The sequence below is a fragment of the Macrobrachium rosenbergii genome, chromosome 18, assembly GCF_040412425.1.
Source record: "Macrobrachium rosenbergii isolate ZJJX-2024 chromosome 18, ASM4041242v1, whole genome shotgun sequence".
NCBI classification, from domain to species: Eukaryota; Metazoa; Arthropoda; class Malacostraca; order Decapoda; family Palaemonidae; genus Macrobrachium; species Macrobrachium rosenbergii.
The window spans coordinates 31,464,257-31,484,086 of NC_089758.1; the positions used below are offsets into that span (position 1 = coordinate 31,464,257).

Consider the following 19,830-nt stretch of genomic DNA (forward strand, 5'->3'; position numbering starts at 1 on the left):
TTAGAAGCTCTAAAAATAATCTATATGCATATCCTTAGAAACCCTAAAGACAATGTACAGCATATTTAAAAGCCCTGACAACGATGTACATTCATATCTTTAGAAGCCCTAAAAATGATGTATATGCATATGCTTAGAAGCCCTAAAAACAATGTATATTCACATGTGTACAAGCCCTAAACACAATGTATATGCATATGCTTAGAAGCCATAAAAATGTATATGCAAATGCTTAGAAGCCCTTAAAAACAATGTATATTCATATGCGTAGAAGCCCTAAAAACAATGCACATTCATATGCTTAGAAGCCTTAAAAATATATATATGCAAATGCTTAGAATCCCTAAACACAGTGTATATGCATATGCTTACAAGCCCTAAACACAGTGTATATGCATATGCTTACAAGCCCTAAAAATTTATGTGCAAATGCTTAGAAGCCCTAAAAACAATGTATATTCACATGAGTAGAAGCCCTAAAAGCAATGTATATTCATATGTGTACAAGCCGTAAACACAATGTATATGCATATGAATAGAAGCACTAAGATCAAATCAATAAAACATGTCCAATCAGTTTAGTTCTATACGAGAGGCCACAAATCACAAACGTCTATGGAGTCATCCACTTCCCTCAGATCAAAAGTAAACAAGGCGTTCTTCTTCTTCCTTTCCGAGAAAGATCCTTTAAACGGCCAAAACGGGCTTATTTACTTGTTGCTGTGAATATGGACTGGCATCTTGGGGATTCTGCTTTCTCCCTCATTAGAAATTCATGGGATGTTTCTATGGCGGAAAGGCCCAATAAATCTTCTGGGTTAGGGAGGCCTTGAGCAAATTTGCATCTCTGGGTATGGCTGCTGTATGCTGTGTACATTGTGTTATGTATGTCTGTATGTGTGTGTATATATATATATTACAACATGTCATCAGCACATGTTGATAACTTATTGCATACATATCACAAACATGTTGAAAATAAGTCCACGACAGTGAGTGGAGACCAAATCTTTAGCAAATGTTGGATGATTGTAAGAAGCACTAGTTGGGACTGCTAGAAAATCGTTGATTTGGATCCAACCTTTACTTGAAAGTCAATGACTTGTATCCAACCTTTACTAGAAAGTCGTTGACTTGTATCCAACTAGTACTAGAAAGTCGTTGACTTGTATCCAACCTTTACTATAAGGTCGTTGACTTGTATCCAACTTGTACTAGAAAGTCGTTGACTTGTATCCAACCTTTACTAGAGTGTCATTGACTTGTATCCAGCCTTTACAAGAAAGTTGTTGACTTGTATCCAATCTTTACTATAAGGTCGTTGACATGTATCCATCATGTACTAGAAAGGCATTGACTCGCATCCAACCTTTACTAGAAAGTCGTTGACTTGTATCCAACTTGTTTGTGATATGTGTGCGATAAGTTACCAACATATGATTATGAAACACCCCAAGAGTTCAGTTGACATTAGGGTTAATTGACTGCATTCAGTCACAACTGGCGTGGAAAATGCGATGGGGCAGCAACCTCAGAAAAATAGAGATGGAATGAAAAATGTCAGTTTCAGACGTCCATGGGGAGAGAGAGAGAGAGAGAGAGAGAGAGAGAGAGAGAGAGAGAGAGAGAGAGAGAGAGAGAATATTGTCATATTCCTCCGATTTCCAATTATGATTTGATAGCTTACATGTTCACGGAGCAGTAATCACTCGACAACAACAGCTCTCTCTCTCTCTCTCTCTCTCTCTCTCTCTCTCTCTCTCTCTCTCTCTCTCTCTCTCTCTGTGACCCCTGCCATTCGAAAAACAATCAGATATTTAGCTCTTTATTTAAATCAACTGGGAATTCTAGAAGCACTTGTTCTTAAATGTTACCTACTTAAGTACTTACACTTAAATGTTACTTACTTATGTAAGTGTGCTTAAATGATACTCACTTAAATACTTGTACTTAAATGTTACTTACTTATGTAATTGTACTTAAATGATACTCATTTAAGTACTTATACTTAAATGTTACTTACTTAAGTACTTGTTCTTAAATGTTACTTAAGTAATTGTAATTAATGATACTTAAGTACTTGTACTTAAGTGTTACTTAAGTGCTTGTTCTTAAATGTTTCTTAAATACTTATAATTAACGATACTCAAGTGCTTCTTCTTAAATGTTACTTACTTAAGTGCTTGCCCTTAAGTGTTACTTAAGTACTTGTACTTAAATGACACTTACGTATTTGTACTTCAGTGTTACTTGCTTAAGTACTTCTACTTAAATGTTACCTAAGTACTTGTACTTAAATGCTATTTACTTAAGCACTTGTACTTAAATGTTACATTGTTCTTAGATGTTACTTCAGTACTTGTACTTAAATGATACTCACTTGAGTAATTGTACTTAAATGTTACTCACTTAAGTACTTGTACTTAAATGTTACTTAAGTAATTGCAATTAAATGTTACTTACTTAAGTACTTGTACTTAAATGTTACTTAAGTACTAGTACTTAAATGTTACTCACTTAAGTACTTGTTCTTAAATGTTAGTTACTTAAGTACTTGTTCTTAAATGTTAGTTACTTAAGTACTTGTTCTTAAATGTTACTTACTTAAGTACTTGTACTTGAATGTTACTCACTTAAGTACCTGTACTTAAATGTTACTTAAGTAATTGCAATTAAATGGGACTTACTTAAGTACTTGTACTGTACTTAAATGTCACTTAAGTACTAGTACTTAAATGTTACTTAAGTACTTGTACGTATATGTTGCTTAAATCCTTGTACTTCAATGCTGCTTAAATCACGGAAAACAAACTCCTGTTAGATAAAGAATTAGAGGCTTTAGGTCGAAGTAACTTCAGGAACGACCTGACGGAACGAAATTTGCATCGAAAAGGAGCACAGCCCAATAGAATCCTTGATGAATATTCGATAGGATGTCTGCTGACAGGAAGGAATCATCTATCTTCGCTAGTCCTGTTTTGGAGGATTTTTTTTATTTTTAATTTTTTTTTTTTTTTTTTGGTGGGATGAGATTTCGCTTTCATTTTTCTTGCTTTTTTTATTTCTCTTCTTCTTCTTCTTCTTCTTCTTCTTCTTCTTCTTCTTCTTCTTCTTCTTCTTCTTCTTCTTCTTGTTTAATTTTTCTCGTCCTTCTTCTTCTTCTTCTTCTTCTTCTTCTTCTTCTTCTTCTTCTTCTTCTTCTTCTTCTTCTTCTTCTTCTTCTTCAAATAAAACATTTTTCGAATGAGCAGAGATTTAAAACGTTGCATACGTTTTAGTTTTCTGAAATGAAAACTATTGTGCCGGAATTATCTGTCCGTCCGCACTTTTTACTGTCCACACATTTTCTGTCCGCTCTCAAATCTTGAAAACTAGTGAGGCCAGAGGGCTGCAAATTGCTACGTGCTTCTGGAAACGACATAGGATAGGCCACCACACGGCGGTGGTTAAAGTTTCATGGGCCGCGGCTCATACAGCATTATACCGAAACCACCGAAAGATGGATCTATTTTCGGTAGCCTTGATTATACACTGTAGCGGCTGTACAGAAAACTCGATTGCGCCGAAGAAACGAATTGGGCGAACTTGTAATCAGTTTCATGGAGAGATTTCCACCCCCCCCCCCAAATGAGATTGATGTTGATGGTGTGTGATGTGATGTGAAATATTTTTATTGAAATATATAGTAATCACTGAAACATCGCGCTATCAGTTCCTGCTGAAGTAATTAATGAAACGTGGGAAAATGTATGTATGTATGTATGTATGTATGTATGTATGTATGTATGTATGTATGATTGTACATATATATTTCAGAGAATGTCATAATGTTTTTTTAATATATATATAAATTATATATATATATATATATATATATATATATATATATATATATATATATATATATATATATATATATATATATATATATATATACTGTATATATACACACACACACACACACACACACACACACACACACACACACACATATATATATGCTTGTTTGTTTGTGTGTATATACATTGTATGGTGTACCATACAAACCTCCAAATACCACAGCCAGTTCCTTTTCGCACTGAACGTTTTGACCATCGTTATCCAAATAGAAAAAACTTGCAAACATAAAAAAAAAAATCCATAGAGGTCTTGTTCCTTGTAAAAGAATCGGGGAGGAGACAAAGTGGATCTGTTAAACTCCGTATGGAAGGGGAGAGAGAGAGAGAGAGAGAGAGAGAGAGAGAGAGAGAGAGAGAGAGAGAGAGAGAGAGAGAGAGATATTGGAAATAGCACATAAAGGACGTACGATGGAATTTTAGATCACACAGAGAAAGAGGGAATTGGAAGCAGAAATTTGTACTGAAGAGAGGAGGTTGATAAAAAAAATCGATGAAAGGTGGGGAAAGGGATAAATTGATAAAGAAGATGAAAGACCGAACTTGAATGGGTGCAATCAAGTATCGCACAGGTAATTTTTTTTTAAAGTGAAGCAGAATGTTTTAATGAATGCATAGTTGTTGCAGCATATTTCAACGCGGGAATCTGTGGGAAGTGTTTGTTTATGCTCTTCAACCTCGGTATTGGCTTATGTATGTATGTATGTATGTATGTATGTATGTATGTATGTATGTATATGTATGTATATATAATATATATACATACATATATATAATATATATATATATATATATATATATATATATATATATATATATATATATATATATATATATATATATATATATATATATATATATAGAGAGAGAGAGAGAGAGAGAGAGAGGAGCTTTCACTGGAGACAACCTGAAGCTTTTGTGTTATTCAATTACAGTTTGATGTCAACCATTTGCTAGTCACTAACGAGTGGGAGAGGGGAGGTTAGGCTTATACAGTTGGTTGGTTTAGAATATTTTAAAGACATCTTGGGTATAATAATAATAATAATAATAATAATAATAATAATAATAATAATAATAATAATAATAATAATAATAATAATAATAATTTGCGTTTTCAGGTTATTATTCCAAAATATTTGAAGGCCTCGAAGTAGATCCTTCCTTGTGGGCTGCGTAAAATAAAGTAAGAAAGAAAAAAAAAAGTTTTGTTACAATTATTTGTTTTTGTTTTATAGTTACATAATTCCCAGAATGACTACGAGCCTAAAATCAAATACGGAAATGTGAAACTGCTGAACAGGTTGTTAATTAAAGTACAATATCTATGTTTTAAATGCGAATTTGTAATATAATGTAACTGAAATGGAATACTTTGTAGATATAATTACAGTCCAATCTATATTTAACGATTTCCATTTGTACTGATTTCTTTTTAGACCGGGGAAGATTCCACAAGTTTTCTGTAGTCTGACTGTATTTTTGCTGATTATTTACGAAATATATGTATTTATTCAACTCAAGGCCACTAAATTGTTTTTTTACTGTAGATTTTTTAAATAAATATTTGATATATCAACTGTTTTATAGCAGGACTGTCCACATAGAGGGGTTTTCAGTGATAGGTCTCATCTATTGAACCATATATCAATAATGGCAATTTTATCACTTTGAAATTATGACAAATAATATTTCTGAAAGATTATTATACCACAAGTCCTTTAAAATATACGAAAACTATCGAGAAATTATATGAAATTGTATTGAAAGCTGAGCCTGTCGAGATAACGGGAATAGTATTGGAACCGGTGTCACGTGACATATGTCAAGTGTCAACTGTCAAGGTGGGCGGTTCCCTTCATCAGCCATATTTCGTCGCTTAATTGACTCACCATCTCGATTATACAGATTGTAAGTATCCTGCTGGTATAATGGGAGTTCAGTACTGAATATACATAGTAGATTAAGGCGGTATATAAAGGTAACACGCATAAAAAAGCGTATTTTAAACAGGAAAGTGTCTACATAACATGAACCTTACGAGGCCATCGTAGCCTACCACATGTGTCAAGTAAACTTCATAGAGGCATTTCGTGCTATTAAAGTATCGTTCCACAATAAATAACAAAATTTTAAATTAATCTTGGCTAGAGTAGAGTGGCCAGTAGCCTAGGATTCTCAGGTAAAGTTGTAGGGATGAATGTATTTCATTCCCAGGTTAGGCCACCATGCAGATCCTAGGTCCTCAATTTATTACGTATTGTGGCAAGTATATTTAGTATCATGTGTTCAGCAGGGCCTAAAAACCATCATGGGACCGATATATGATCATAGAAGCTGTCTGTGTCCTTGGTATAGAGGGAAGCGTAGCCTAGGTGCTAAACCCCACAGGGTTGGGTAGTGCCGTCAGTGCACCTCATGCAGTGCACTGTAGGCATTACTTAAGGTTATTTTCAGCGACGTTCCTTCGGCCCCGAGCTGCAGCCCCTTTCATTCATTTTGCTATTTTAACATTATTTTCAGCTCTGAATAACCTTTCAGGACCTAGGTCCCAGCACTTGGCCTTCGGCCTAAATATTATATTCCAGGTCCAGTTTCTGGGTATTAAATGGCATACGTTTGGCCCCACCCAAGGGAAACGGTGTTCAGTAAAACTATACAAGTATAATCAGTCCTCGCAATAATTTAAAATACTGCACTTGAGCCTTAAATTTACGTCGTAGTAGTTAAGCTTGAACTAGAAGGAATGTCACTATTAATATTTTCAATAATGTTAGTTTTGCTAAAGAAAATGACAGAAACCTTAACCAGTGACATTCAGATATAGAGTAGGTATAAATTTATCATTTATGTTGCCAGTTTACCAATAAAAGGTAATTTTACACCGGAATTAAAGCATGTGGCCTTCCATGCAATATGCAGTCATTCTGAACGTGTTCAGCTCTGTGTAGTTAGGCTAATTGCATTTGAAGCTGAATTAATCTTGATGTATTTTCAAGAAGTTATCATGAGATGGCTAATGGAATATTAATATTGATTTTCTTGCTTTTAATGAAACAGTGGTGTGAGTTGCTGTGTTGATGAATGAAAAGGTCTTTTAACAATATATTTTACATTGGTGTTACTGAAAGCTCGAGTTGGATTGATTTATATGCAGTTAAGTTTGAATCGTGAACCATTAGACAAGGAAGTTTGTGTTTTAATTGTTCTGTTCTTAATTATGAGGAAAGTCTAGTAGGCCTATCACTACAGTAATTAAACTTTGTGTGATTTCTAGTTTTTAACATAATTAAGAATGTTTTATAGCTTTAGCTGATCAGGCAACTAGCTTCTGTATTTGTTAAATGGGTAATAATGTGGCATTTTGAATTGCTGACCTCTCATATAGTTGCAATATGTTGCAGTTTTGTTAAATTATCTTAAATTAATGAGTTTAAGTAGTTTATGATACAGAGATGATCTCCAGGTACTGATTGGGTGTACAGGCCTTCAGTGCTACAATTTTTTTCCAGATAATTTTCATTGATTATTTTCACATAAAGTATAACTATAATAGGTGTGTCATAATGGTTATACAGTAGTCAAGTTACTAATCAAGTTCATTTGGCAGTGGAATTGATTGATGTAGTTGATGAAATTCACAGTAGAGGATAGTTGGCAATGCACCAACAGAATTTCTAGCCTGGTTTCAGCATGGTTTAGGTTAATATAACTGAAGCTGACTCAAGTTAGGTGTATTTATGAGGTCATTGTCTGACAGCTAATAAAGGACAGGCAGTCCACGGTTTACGACGGGTCCGGCTTAAGATTCGAAGGTTACGACGCTTTTCACATATGTTCATCAGAAATTATTTCCCGGTTTACGATGCATGTTCCAGGGTTACGACGTGTCGTACGCTGATCCGACGTAAGAAATATGTCTCCAAAATGGCAGAATAATAAAAATTTGGAGGTTTTTTATGAAAAACTCAATAAAAATGCAGTTTACATCGTTTCCAATACACCCAGAGCATTAAAAGTAAGGTTTTCTTAGGATTTTTTTAAGCTTTTCAACGATTTTTTGGTTTACGACGATTTCCGGCTTATGACGCGGAATAAAAACAGAACCCCCGTCGTAAACTGGGGACTGCCTGTACTGATGTAGCTTTTCAAGTATTAAAGGAAGTACAGTAATAGCTAAACGTACACCTAGTGATTTCCAGTCTGGACTGGTTAGACTAATGTTTCCTTCTTTAGTGGCTAGTAATGCATTAAAGTTTGAATAATTTATCATATTGTATCAGGTTAAATGTTTCTATAAATTCTATAAATTCATGTGGAACAAGCCCACAGGGGCCATTGACTTGAAATTCTTCAAGCTTCCAAAGAATATGGTGTTTATTAGGAAGAAGTAAGGGGAAGTGAAGGGAAATACAGAATAAAGAGTTGCTAAGCATCTCTTACCATGAATGTAATCTTAGCAGGCTTATTTAGTTATAGCTTACTGTGGCTTGCACGCGGCACACACAAAGAACTTATGAGGTACAGTAAAAGCTAAAGGCCTCCTTCGGCTCACACACTCCAGAGTCCCAATTCTTTGGTTCACACTCCCAGGTCCCAGGACCATCTGCTGTGGCTGCTACAATGCTTGGGTCAACTGCTCGCTATGATAGAGTTGGGAAAGGGGTATTTTTGAGAGTGAGAAATTGACATTATGCCATAATGATTTTTCATGGTAATGTAGGCTACCCTAGTAATTGTGTAGCAATACACAACATTATTCCTCCCCATGGCTATGCCCCTTGATTATCAAACCATTTTATTGTGGGGGATGAAATATACTGACTAGTTGACCCCCGATATTTGTGGGGAATGCTTGCCACAACCCCCCCTCAAATAGCTAAAATCTGCGAATATTTGACACCCCTCTAAAAATGCTTTAACTTCCCATTTTAATAGTAAACACCAAAAAACCCCTCTAAAAGTGCTTATACCTAAGTATTTTAATAGTTTTATCACAAAAAGTTTATTTAGTCACTAAAATATGAAAATGCAGTAATTAGTGGGTATTTGTCTATGAAAGATACCACGGTTAGGCGAATATAGTTTTCATTACTTGAAGTGAAACGCTTTCCACTGTGACTGGTTGGAGCAGTCAGTTATATGATCTGAATCATGACAGGAAGGAGCTGTGACCTTTATTAGAATTTCTCAGTGATAGGTAGAGAAACTGGTGTGTACAGTGAATCAAACCCCTGCCTATTTGCAGTTCAGGATTCACAATGTCACCTATTCGCAGATTTTTCTGTGGAAAGTATATAGTACACATTATTTGTGGAAAATTCGCCTATTTGCTGTATTTTCCATTGAGAAATATTCACTAATTACTGTATTTTCATATAGTTTTCGTGACTAAATGAGTTTTTTGTGATAAAACTATTAAAGTGCTTGGGTATAAGCATTTTTGGAGGGATGTTTTGATGTTTGAACTATCAAAATAGGCAGTTACAGTACAGTATAAGCATTTTTGGAGGGATGTTTTATGTTTGAACTATCAAAATAGGCAGTTACAGTACAGTATAAGCATTTTTGGAGGGATGTTTTATGTTTGAACTATCAAAATAGGCAGTTACAGTACAGTATAAGCATTTTTGGAGGGATGTTTTATGTTTGAACTATCAAAATAGGCAGTTATGGTATAAGCGTTTTTAGAGGGAATTTTTGGTGTTTGAACTATCAAAATAGGCAGTTACAGTATAAGCATTTTTGGAGGGATGGTTTATGTTTGAACTATCAAAATAGGCAGTTACAGTATAAGCATTTTTGGAGGGATGTTTTATGTTTGAACTATCAAAATAGGCAGTTACAGTATAAGCATTTTTAGAGGGGATTTTTGGTGTTTGAACCATCAGAATAGGCAGTTACAGTATAAGCATTTTTAGAGGGAATTTTTGGTGTTTGAACTCTCAAAATAGGCAGTTACAGTATAAGCATTTTTGGAGGGATGTTTTATGTTTGAACTATCAAAATAGGCAGTTACAGTATAAGCATTTTTAGAGGGAATTTTTGGTGTTTGAACCATCAAAATAGGCAGTTATAAGAGGGGTGTCAAGTATTCGCAGATTTTAGCTCTTCACGAGGGTTGTGGTACGCACCCCCCGCGAATATCGGGGGTCAACTAGATGAGAAATACGTTTTCTTTAGTATATGTCCAAGGTAATGCAGACCCTGTGTTTGATGTAGTAAGAGTGGCCTTGTGTTTGTATATTTCCTTACCACTCTCAGTTTCGGAAGTTTAGGATCACAAGTAAGGGAAACTGCCCTATTTCAATATTGCCCGAAGAATTCCCTGCTGTATCTGTTGGCCAGGGAAGGAAATATGCTATAAAAGTTAGTGATTGGTTGAGTGAAAGCTTAGTCATTAGAGATATTTATTTGGGTATAAAATGAACACTGCATTTTAGAGGGGTCTTGAGTATTCGTGGATTTTAGCTATTGGCGGGGGGTAGCGGTATGCATCCCCTGCGAATACCGGAGGTTGACTGTATTAACAGTAATCTATTATGGAAATGATAGTCCTTGCCTAAATTCTATTAGGCTTTGTAAGTCCTCTGTACAGAGTATGCTAAATTCAAGGTTTCTTGAGGTTAAATTGGAAATTGGTAATAATTATATTTGTGAGCTACCTTGATCCTGATTGAAGGGAATTTAAACATTTTTCATGCGTTATATAACACAAGTAAGAAATAGTACTAAAGTGAATATGGTTCCGAGCTGTTGATCATCAGGCATGTAGGATTGAATTAGGCCACAGAACTATGATAAGAAGCTACAAATATTGATTTTCATTGTGCCATAGCGGTATAACCTTGGAATTGCAGTTCAAGGCTTCAGCATCTGTCAAGTACTGCACTGTATAGTATTTGCACCAAACCTTTTTTTTAATAAATAAATAAAGTAAATAACCCTGTCTTTTTTTTCCAGGCAAGATTCCACCTCAAGGCCTATGGTCATTTTGGTCATTTCATTACATCCATGAAGTCAGTTCAGTTTAACTGAAAAGTTTTTTTCAGAGCTTCAGTCAATTTTTTAACTATCTCCTTAAATGAGTTTGAATGACTGATGCCAATGTGCATGGCAGAACAATACTTTTCTGTTTAGGGCAAAATCTGTACAGTTCAGAGCATTTAAAGCAGTAAACCCACCCTCATAACAGAGAACCAAGATGTATCCCTCAACAAAGGTGCACTATTTTGGCGCCCAGTTACTAGTGTGCAATGTTAGAAACACCTTGTGGAGTCTTGCATAATATTAACTTTTATCATTGGGATTTGACATATTTTGACACAGCATGCAGACGGAAATGCAGTGGCAGTTTCCGGCCTGCCATGGGGCCACTCTGTAACAAGTTGCTGAACACAGCAGCCAGTCAGAGTTCAGCAAAGAAGCTTGCATCTTTTACAAGCATATTGTTGAGACAACATTGGTAAAAGAACAGTTATGACCATGTAGAACTTACACTTAGAATCTTGTCGTAGAGTGAGATTCAAATGAAAAATAAGATAGTTTAGCAAAAAACTTTGTAGAAGTCATTGTTATGTGTGTTAATACATGCTTTGTTTTTGTGGAGTAAATATATTTGCAAATCAGTTGGTAAATTAATTACAGGATTAGAAACTTAGGTTTCTGAAATCAACACACTAGGTATGTTATTGATGGTATATTAGACTCATGAAGTATAAAAGGGTTTTTCTAGATTTATAATGAAAAAATATAAAGTGTAACTTTTAGAATATGCAAGATGTCTGAATTATATTAATTTCATTTACTGGTAAGAAATATTTGTACACAAAGTGTCTGATGACATATTTTCTAAAAAAAAACTTGTAGATGTTTGAAGAAATCCATTTTTAATTTTTGGGAATTATTTGTATCAAAACGACCTGAGTTGTATCGAACTGACTTTATGGATGTAGTGAGATACCATCAGTTTCCATCGAAACAACTTGAGTTACATTGAAATGACCTTATAGACGTATTACGATGCCTTTAGTTTGTATTGCAACGACTGGACTTCAACATCGTTACGGAGGAAAGGACGCAAAACAGGGCAGTAATCAGCCAGCGAACACTGACATATGTAAGTTTATAACTTATGAACCTTATCTTTTTATCTGGTGTAATTATCCTGAAAAAAGTACTTTGTCATGACTAAACAAATCCAACAGTAATACAAAAGTAGAAATATTTGTACAGTAACACCTACACTTAATGGACCTCAACTTATTTTTTTCTAGGCAACCAGTTTAGATTCCATATATTTTTAAATAAATCTCTTAAATTGAATGTTAAATGTAAAGTACAGGTTAGTTTAGGTTAGGAACTATGTGGAATTGGTGTTAGCTGTAAGACACGTAGAAAATATTGAAGTGCGGGCCAAAGTATAGGGTCTTTGTTACCTAACAGACTTTGTTAGTTGTTAGAAGGCCAGACCACAGAAGTGTCTGTTAAGTTGAGCCACTACTAACATCATGTCATCAGCAATGGCAGTACTGAAGGTTCTGTACATGTATGGAACTTGATATAGTAATAGGATCATTGAGTTCATGTATACAATAGTGAAGACTCCTTGTCACTGGAAGTACTAAGCTAAGCACAGTAATACCAGCATGGCTATATAGGATCAGGAACTACCTAATTTTTATGAGTTTTGCTTTAATGTAGCTGTGGATTCTGTTAAAAAAGGGCTAGAGTATGTAAAGCTATTTTTCAAAGAAGACTTTTATAAACTGCATATATAGGCTGATTCTAGTTTGATTCAGAATCTGTCCTACTGCATAATACATTTGTTCTTATGAAATATAGAAACACCCATCTTTTATATGCATATTTTGTGGCACCAGGGAATATTCCTTTGTAATGGACTCTAGTTTGCCGATGTAGGAAAAATGCAGTTGACTTAAAAAATTGCTATTTTTATTTAGTTGTTCATCTTGAGTCTGACTTGTTAATGGCAGCACTGTAAAAATGAAGTAAATTCTGGGTGCATTTTTTATGAAAAGTGCAGATTGGAAACTTTGCTCTTTCCTTAGGTGATTAAGTATTGAACTTCTCTTACAGATCTATGGATGATACTCAAGACACACACTGCAGTCAACTAGTACTGAAGTGGAAAACAGTACAGCAATGACCCAGTTGTACGGAGTAAGCTGCCGAATGTGAAATTTTTATTTTCGTCTGTAAATGGGACTTTGTAAAGCATAATCTTACCCACGAAAAATTGAGACAGCTGATTGTCAAAGTTTATTTTTTACTAGTGTAATGGTTTCAGTTCCTTGCTATACAAATTTATACAGTACAGAAATTTTGATGATCATATAAGTAGGTTGTGTAGTAAAAAGACAGTTATTTTGATATTAGGCCCATTCAGTCCTAATGTTACCCTCTCATATGAAATTGTCACTTAACTCCAATTTTTTGAATTTAAAGATCAGGATTCGGTGTAGTTTCAGTACCTTGTAAGCCAGAAGATCTCAGTTTGACGTGTCATTAACTTTTCCCTCGTCTTTTCAGGAAACCCTACACGTCGTGAAGGCGTAAATGGGACAAGTTGTATAGACACCAATCTCTCACATGGAATCAAGTACCTGCTGTGAAGAAGAGTGCTGTTATCGAGAGCTAGTATCTACATTTTTATTGATAAAATATTAGTTTAGGGCCAGAGTGTACAGTAAAAATGGAAGTGTTGTAATGATAAACAGTGAACTAAAAAAAATGGTCGCATTAATGTAAGGTTTGGAAAGAGTCATACTTTTGTAGAGAGAGCTGATGCTGTAATTCTTTTAGTAATTACACTTTTGTGTCAGGTTTCAGGTTGCATAGTATTTAAATATAAATTTTTCATCAGGCTTTGGGTATTCATAACTACAATTTGTCTTTGATAATGGCTAGTCTTAGTATGTTTAGGGATAATATTTTTCTTTAGCATAGTTTTATTTTGCTTGTTAGGTAATTGACCTTTTTTTTTTAATAGAATATATGTTCACTTAGAACTTTTTTTGTTTTGATACGCAGTGTTTTGTAGGCCATTGTTCAATGCAAAGAGCTCTTTTAAGGTTTTTAGTAGGTTATTTTATTATTACAGTATTTTCTGTCATTTTCCTGAAGTGTATATATGATTTTTATAGCTCATTAGTTACAGAAGAATATGCTTGATTGATTTTATGGACTATCTTTAGGGCTAAAATTCAAATGGCAGATTTTCTCAGTAAGTCTTATTATTGCCATCAAAGTAGGGACTCGGAGATAAGGATTTTTTATACTCAGTGTTGCCTTAATTCATAGATCCTTTCAGTTATTAAATTATATCGCTTAATATAGAATTGAATTCTAGATAGTTTGTAGTTCTTTCATCATTGTAATATAAAAGCATGGGTTCTTGTGCGTCAAGGCTTAGGTTACTTACAAGCATTGTTTGATGCAGGAGGGATATCACAGCCTGAAGTATTTACATGTTTACATTCTAGGATAGGAGGTATTTCAGAATATAGTTTATTAGTTTTTATTTAATTTTTTGTTGCCAGGAGGAGAACCTTCCATAATTGTCAAGTGATTTATTAATAGCATATTTGTACAAACTTGCCATGAAAACAATGGATCTTGCTTACCTTTTAACATAAGTAACTAATTAATGCATTATGTACTGTCAAATTTCTTATCAAGACCATTATTAGCATGGCGTCTCTGCATATTTCAAGACACTGTGGGCACCTGGAGGTTCCAGATTGAGAGAGTTACTTTGAGAACAACTTTGTACAGTTGACAATAGGACTGTATTGTAGATCAAGTGATTTGGTATGTAGAACTGAAATGCAGAGCATTACTTTATGGGGAATTTTGTTCTGTCATCAATGGTATTTTATTTAAATATTTAGTCATTACTGTATGCTCAAATTGCATGAGTTACTTCAAGGGTAATATAGTTTGTTTTTTCTGAAATTGATGTTTTAGGTAAAAGAATCAATAAATTCTAAGTAATGCGTTAAATAGGCGTAGGTATTGTTAATATTTATGGTATACGAGTGAATAAGCAAACTCAACTACGGGAAGAGTATGTTCATCGTAATGCCACACTGACAAGTAGACTTTCCTGAAGGATTGAAATCACCTTGGGAACGAGTCAGTTATTTGACTGGAGCACCAAATGTTTTCCAGACTTTCATTGTGAAAGGGAAATTCATTTGATAGTGGACTAATTAGGGTAGTAGCTATTCAGTTAAATGCTATTATTAGACAAGATTCCTCTTTCCTTTTAAGGTTTTCCATGAAGGCATTGTCTTTTTCACGAGTGGCGTAAATTTGAGTAGGGAGGTTAGTGCCGTCAGTGTACCTCATGCAGTGCACTGTAGGCATTACTTAAGGTTCTTTGCAGCATGCCTTCGGCCCCCAGCTGCAACCCCTTTCGCTCCTTTTACTGTACCTCCTTTCATATTCTCTCTCTTCCATCTTAATTTCCACCCTCTCCTAACAGTTGATTCATAGTGCAACAGCGAGGTTTTCCTCCTGTTACACCTTTTAATCTTTTCCAGTGAATTTCCATTTCAGCGCTGAATGACCTCATTGGTCCCAGTGCTTTGCCTTTGGCCTAAATTCCATATTCACTCGCTCACCAAAGTGGAGAAAGGTCAAGGTAATTGGTTTAAAGTAAAGATATTTGATGGTCTGGAAATTTTGTTTTTAGGTATAATTACCCTAAAAAAATGGGAGCCAGATAAGCATCCATGTACAGTATAGGTCAGATCTAGGCATCAGTGAAATTTCAGGATTATCAAAAGTGTAACTTTAATGGAAGAGTTTTGTTTAGGAACAAAGTCATCCCAGTAAACGATTGTAGCAATGTATTGTTAGACATTCTAGTTGCTTTTGGCTTGACAACTGTAAGTGACATGAGAAATTCACTTGTGTTGAAGTTATAGGTTGAGTAAATTATAGAATTCCTGGTGCTACAGTGTCTTGACATACGGTGTTTTTCATAGGTTAAGGTGTAAATCATAATTTATTTCATGTTAATATGTTTCTTACATTCCATTGAATTTCAGTAATCTGATCAGTTGAAGGTTAAGTTAAATGTAATTGTTTAAAACTTGATTTAAAATCTGGATACTATATTGGGAAAACTATTGAAATACCAAATTGTATGTAAATGTTGTACAAGGACTTGTGTATTTCAGCTTTTTCTCAGTTCTCACAAAGGCTCGTAACATTATTTAGCTTTGGAATTAACTAGAGTTATTTTTAGTAAGCTCGTGGTACAAAGGGTGAGGATAAAATTAATTTAAAACACCCATGGCACCAAAATGGCTTAATTATTTTATAAAAATTGTCACTTGTTGGGTATGCCATATAACCAGTGTGATATGGGTTTATAAAGCTTGTAATCTGAGGACATTGAGCTTTACAAATTGTCTCCTTTGGCTGAGTTTTTAATAATCTGAAGTAGTGATAATTATTTTCACGGCTGTTTAGCCTCAGAGACTAGGGTTGAGAGATTTTTCTGAGCTAGTATGAATGGTCTAGATATTGTTTCTGCTTCTAGAACCCTCTTGCCCTTCCATTCTTACTCAAAAACACAGGCATGCTTGGAAGATGCAGAGTTTTATACTTTGTACTCTCTCTCTCTCAAGAACAAACACTTTTGGGCCAGTCCTGTGAGAGTTATGATTGTTAACCCAGTGGTCAGGTCAAGGATTTTTGTGGAAATGACCCTGTACACTTTGCACACTGTGAGGCTTCCTTTGCATTAATGTACTTAGCACCCTTTGTTGCACTGCTGAAGCAGCCCTGTGCCCTAATTACTTTGCTGAAGTCTGAAATGAATCTTTGAAGCATTATTTCACACTCCATACATTGCTGAAGCCTTCCTATACATGTATGTGCCTAGAAGTTTTGCTACACACTTGGCATAATTTGCTTTGCTGAAGCCCCCAATGTTCACTGTACTCTAGATGCTTTTGCTGTTTCATCCCTGCATAGAGACTGAGCCCTTCACTCTGGGCATGTGCACTCATTCTTATCTGTTCAGTTTGTCGATGGTCACAGATACTTGGTTCTTAATTTGTTAGGGTGCAATATTGTGGTAAATCTTTTGGTGTAAAGCCTTTGGTTCCAAATATTTAAGTGAATTTTAAAATTTGTAGTCAAATTTTTAGTTAAAATTGTTATTAGTTAATGTTTTGTGCCATTATTTATTTTGTGAATTCATCTTTTGAGAGTGGAGGCTTTTTGTTTTTATAACTGAAAAAAAGTGAGAACTGGAGTAGTCTTTTAACATCAGAGACAACTTTATATAAATGATAGACATTATTAAGGGCCTTAGCTGAAGTACAGAAGTCCTCCTATTTATACATTGTGTAGATAAAAAGAAAGCTGGAAATATTGTAGAAAGAAAACTGGAATAAAGGACTCCTTGGAGCCAGTACTGCAATGCCCCGAGGAGGGAGTGTCCTCAGCAGGAGGTATTATAATCAGCCAAGTGTTAGCTTCGAAGTCGACTCAAAGAGCTGTTTTCTAAGCTGGAGGCCGGTTGCCAAGATGGGAGAAGCTTATATACTTCCTTTGTGGTTTCTCAAGTGTATTCCATTTTACTCTGTCTGCTAAAAAATGTTAGATCTATCACATGTAATAGGAGACTATGTACAGGTAGTCCAAGGGGTGTGTGGTAAGGTTACCACTGAGATAAGCCTTAGATAATGTTCACTCATATGACTATTAGTGTGTAAACAAAAGCTTGCTTAACTTTTAGTGCCTAGTGATCTGGTGTAGCAACCCTGTAGATATTTACTGCCAGAATTTTGTGTCAAATACTGTAGATATATAATGGGCAAGGCAAAAAGATCTAGTTCATTTTTTTTATGCATAACATAAGAAGATCTACGATATTCATACATTTTGCCATTCTGTTTTCAGTTTTGTTGAAATTTCATGCAGGATTTTCTCCCACATCTTGTTACAGAACTTGAGGCTTTAATTTAGCCTTGTAGAAAATGAGAAACATTAAGCAAAAGGCAGTTGTTTATGATGCATATATTGCTTTCTGTGTAACTGGGTTTTTAGATGACAAAATTCTGTCCCTGGAGATATTTGGATAAATTTACTTTCTAAATACTTGTGGATAGGTTTATGTGATGTGATTTCAGAGAGTTTTATATCTAAGACGGCATAGTTTTACAGTAGAGTATTGACTAAAATTACTTAAACTAGATGCAAAAGTACTGATAGGAATGACTTCAAATTCTGTTTTTTTTTTTTTTTGTGGAAAGTTTTAATCTGAATTGTCACTTTTACTTGGAAGGTAATTTTTAGAACTTTTTTAAGTCAGACTCCACCTACTTTCTCCCCATTGGCTATCACCTTGCTGTCACCAGCTATCGATTAGAGATTTTCCCCTACGTAAAGACCTTAGGTTTGCAGTGATGAAAAATACAAAGCGATGAAAAATTTGTAATTTTTTGCTGAAGTTGGATTTGATTAACTTACCACATGCTGGTTTTTTCTCACAGTAGTTTACACGAAACTTTGTTTCACAAGATTATTGGTAAGTTCTGAATATGATTTATACCCTGCCAGATGTCTTAAAGTACGTAAGTTAAACGTATTGGAAGTGTTAGAAAGTTAAGGTTATCCTTTTTCGTTAAGCATATGACAGTACTTTTAATTATATTTCAGACACATACCATTGTCTCAAAAGGGGGTACCAGCCTGGGGCCTAAATGCCTTCTCGTTAAAGGCTCGCATTTCATTCGTGTGCTTGACATAAAGAAGGGATAAATACCGCGGCGAACAGTTTTATAGGGGATGTGGGAGAAACCTTACAAATTGATAACATCGTCAGGAATTGGACAAAGAAATTTGAAAGACTTTTGATGGATGCATATGTCCTAGAATGGACAGGAGCAAACATATTTGGCAGGTTCCATACTTGGACTTGAAAGCAAAGTGCTTCATGTATATTACAAAGAAAAAATCATAATAATCACATTTTAATCATTGATTATTGTAAAAAAAAAATTTGAAAATGATTATTGCTGCAGAGTAATTTGTGATTTTGATTTGACTATGATTACACGCGATATCTAATTTTTTATTACGATAATGATTACGCAATCAGAGCCATGGATTATGATTTTTTTGGTTAGCAATCACAATCATGCCCATGTCTGGCAAGTTCAACAAGGTATTGTGTTACAGGGAAGGCATTTTATGTGCGTGTCACCATGTAAAATTTTCAAAGGCATGCAGGTAGTTTTTTGGTCCTGGGAAATATCCAGACTTGACTGAATGCAAAGGGTGATTTTTGGAACGGTGGAGTTCCCTGTCATTGTGGATGAGGAAACTCTCCTCATCTTTGGGTTACCTTTCTATTTTCATGTTTTAACGAATATGGAATAGTTCTTACAAAAAGTTCGGTGAAGTTTGGATGAAAGAGAAGCGACGAACAAGTTAGCTGTTTTTCCTGTAGCAGAAGTTATGCAAATACTGAATGCTGATTTTGGAGATTTTTGTCTCGGTTTGTGATTGTTCATTGGTTTCAGGTGTTTGCTGGTTGCCTCTGAAGGTTTGGTGGAAATTAAATGCTTATAATGGTGTAGTGGTTAACTGAACTTAGTGGTGGCCTTCTGAATGATCAATATTGTGCATGACCTTGATGCCATGTGATTGTGTAATGGTAGTACGTTTTTTAGGAAGTGCATGGCTCGGAGCACACTGTCTTTGATTCAAGATTGGGTTTTTTAGCTTTGTTGTGACAAGACTCAAAGCTCCCCTAACGTTTTCATTTCTACAAAGTTTTCTTGGCAGCTTGTACTGATACATGTTAAGAGTTCAAAGGACTGCCGTTAGATTGTACAGGTAATATACCTGATTTGGGTAAGTTGCTTTCAGGCAGGGATCAGGATGT

General features: G+C 34.9%; 1 long non-coding RNA gene across 1 annotated transcript; it reads left to right on the top strand.

Moving 5' to 3' along the window:
* The first annotated feature begins 5,702 nt into the window (after nucleotides 1-5,702).
* LOC136848267 (uncharacterized) lies at nucleotides 5,703-15,264 on the top strand. The gene is made up of 4 exons (XR_010855990.1): nucleotides 5,703-5,807; nucleotides 10,860-12,015; nucleotides 12,996-13,079; nucleotides 13,449-15,264. It is a non-coding gene; the product is annotated as an uncharacterized lncRNA (long non-coding RNA).
* The last annotated feature ends 4,566 nt before the right edge of the window (nucleotides 15,265-19,830 follow it).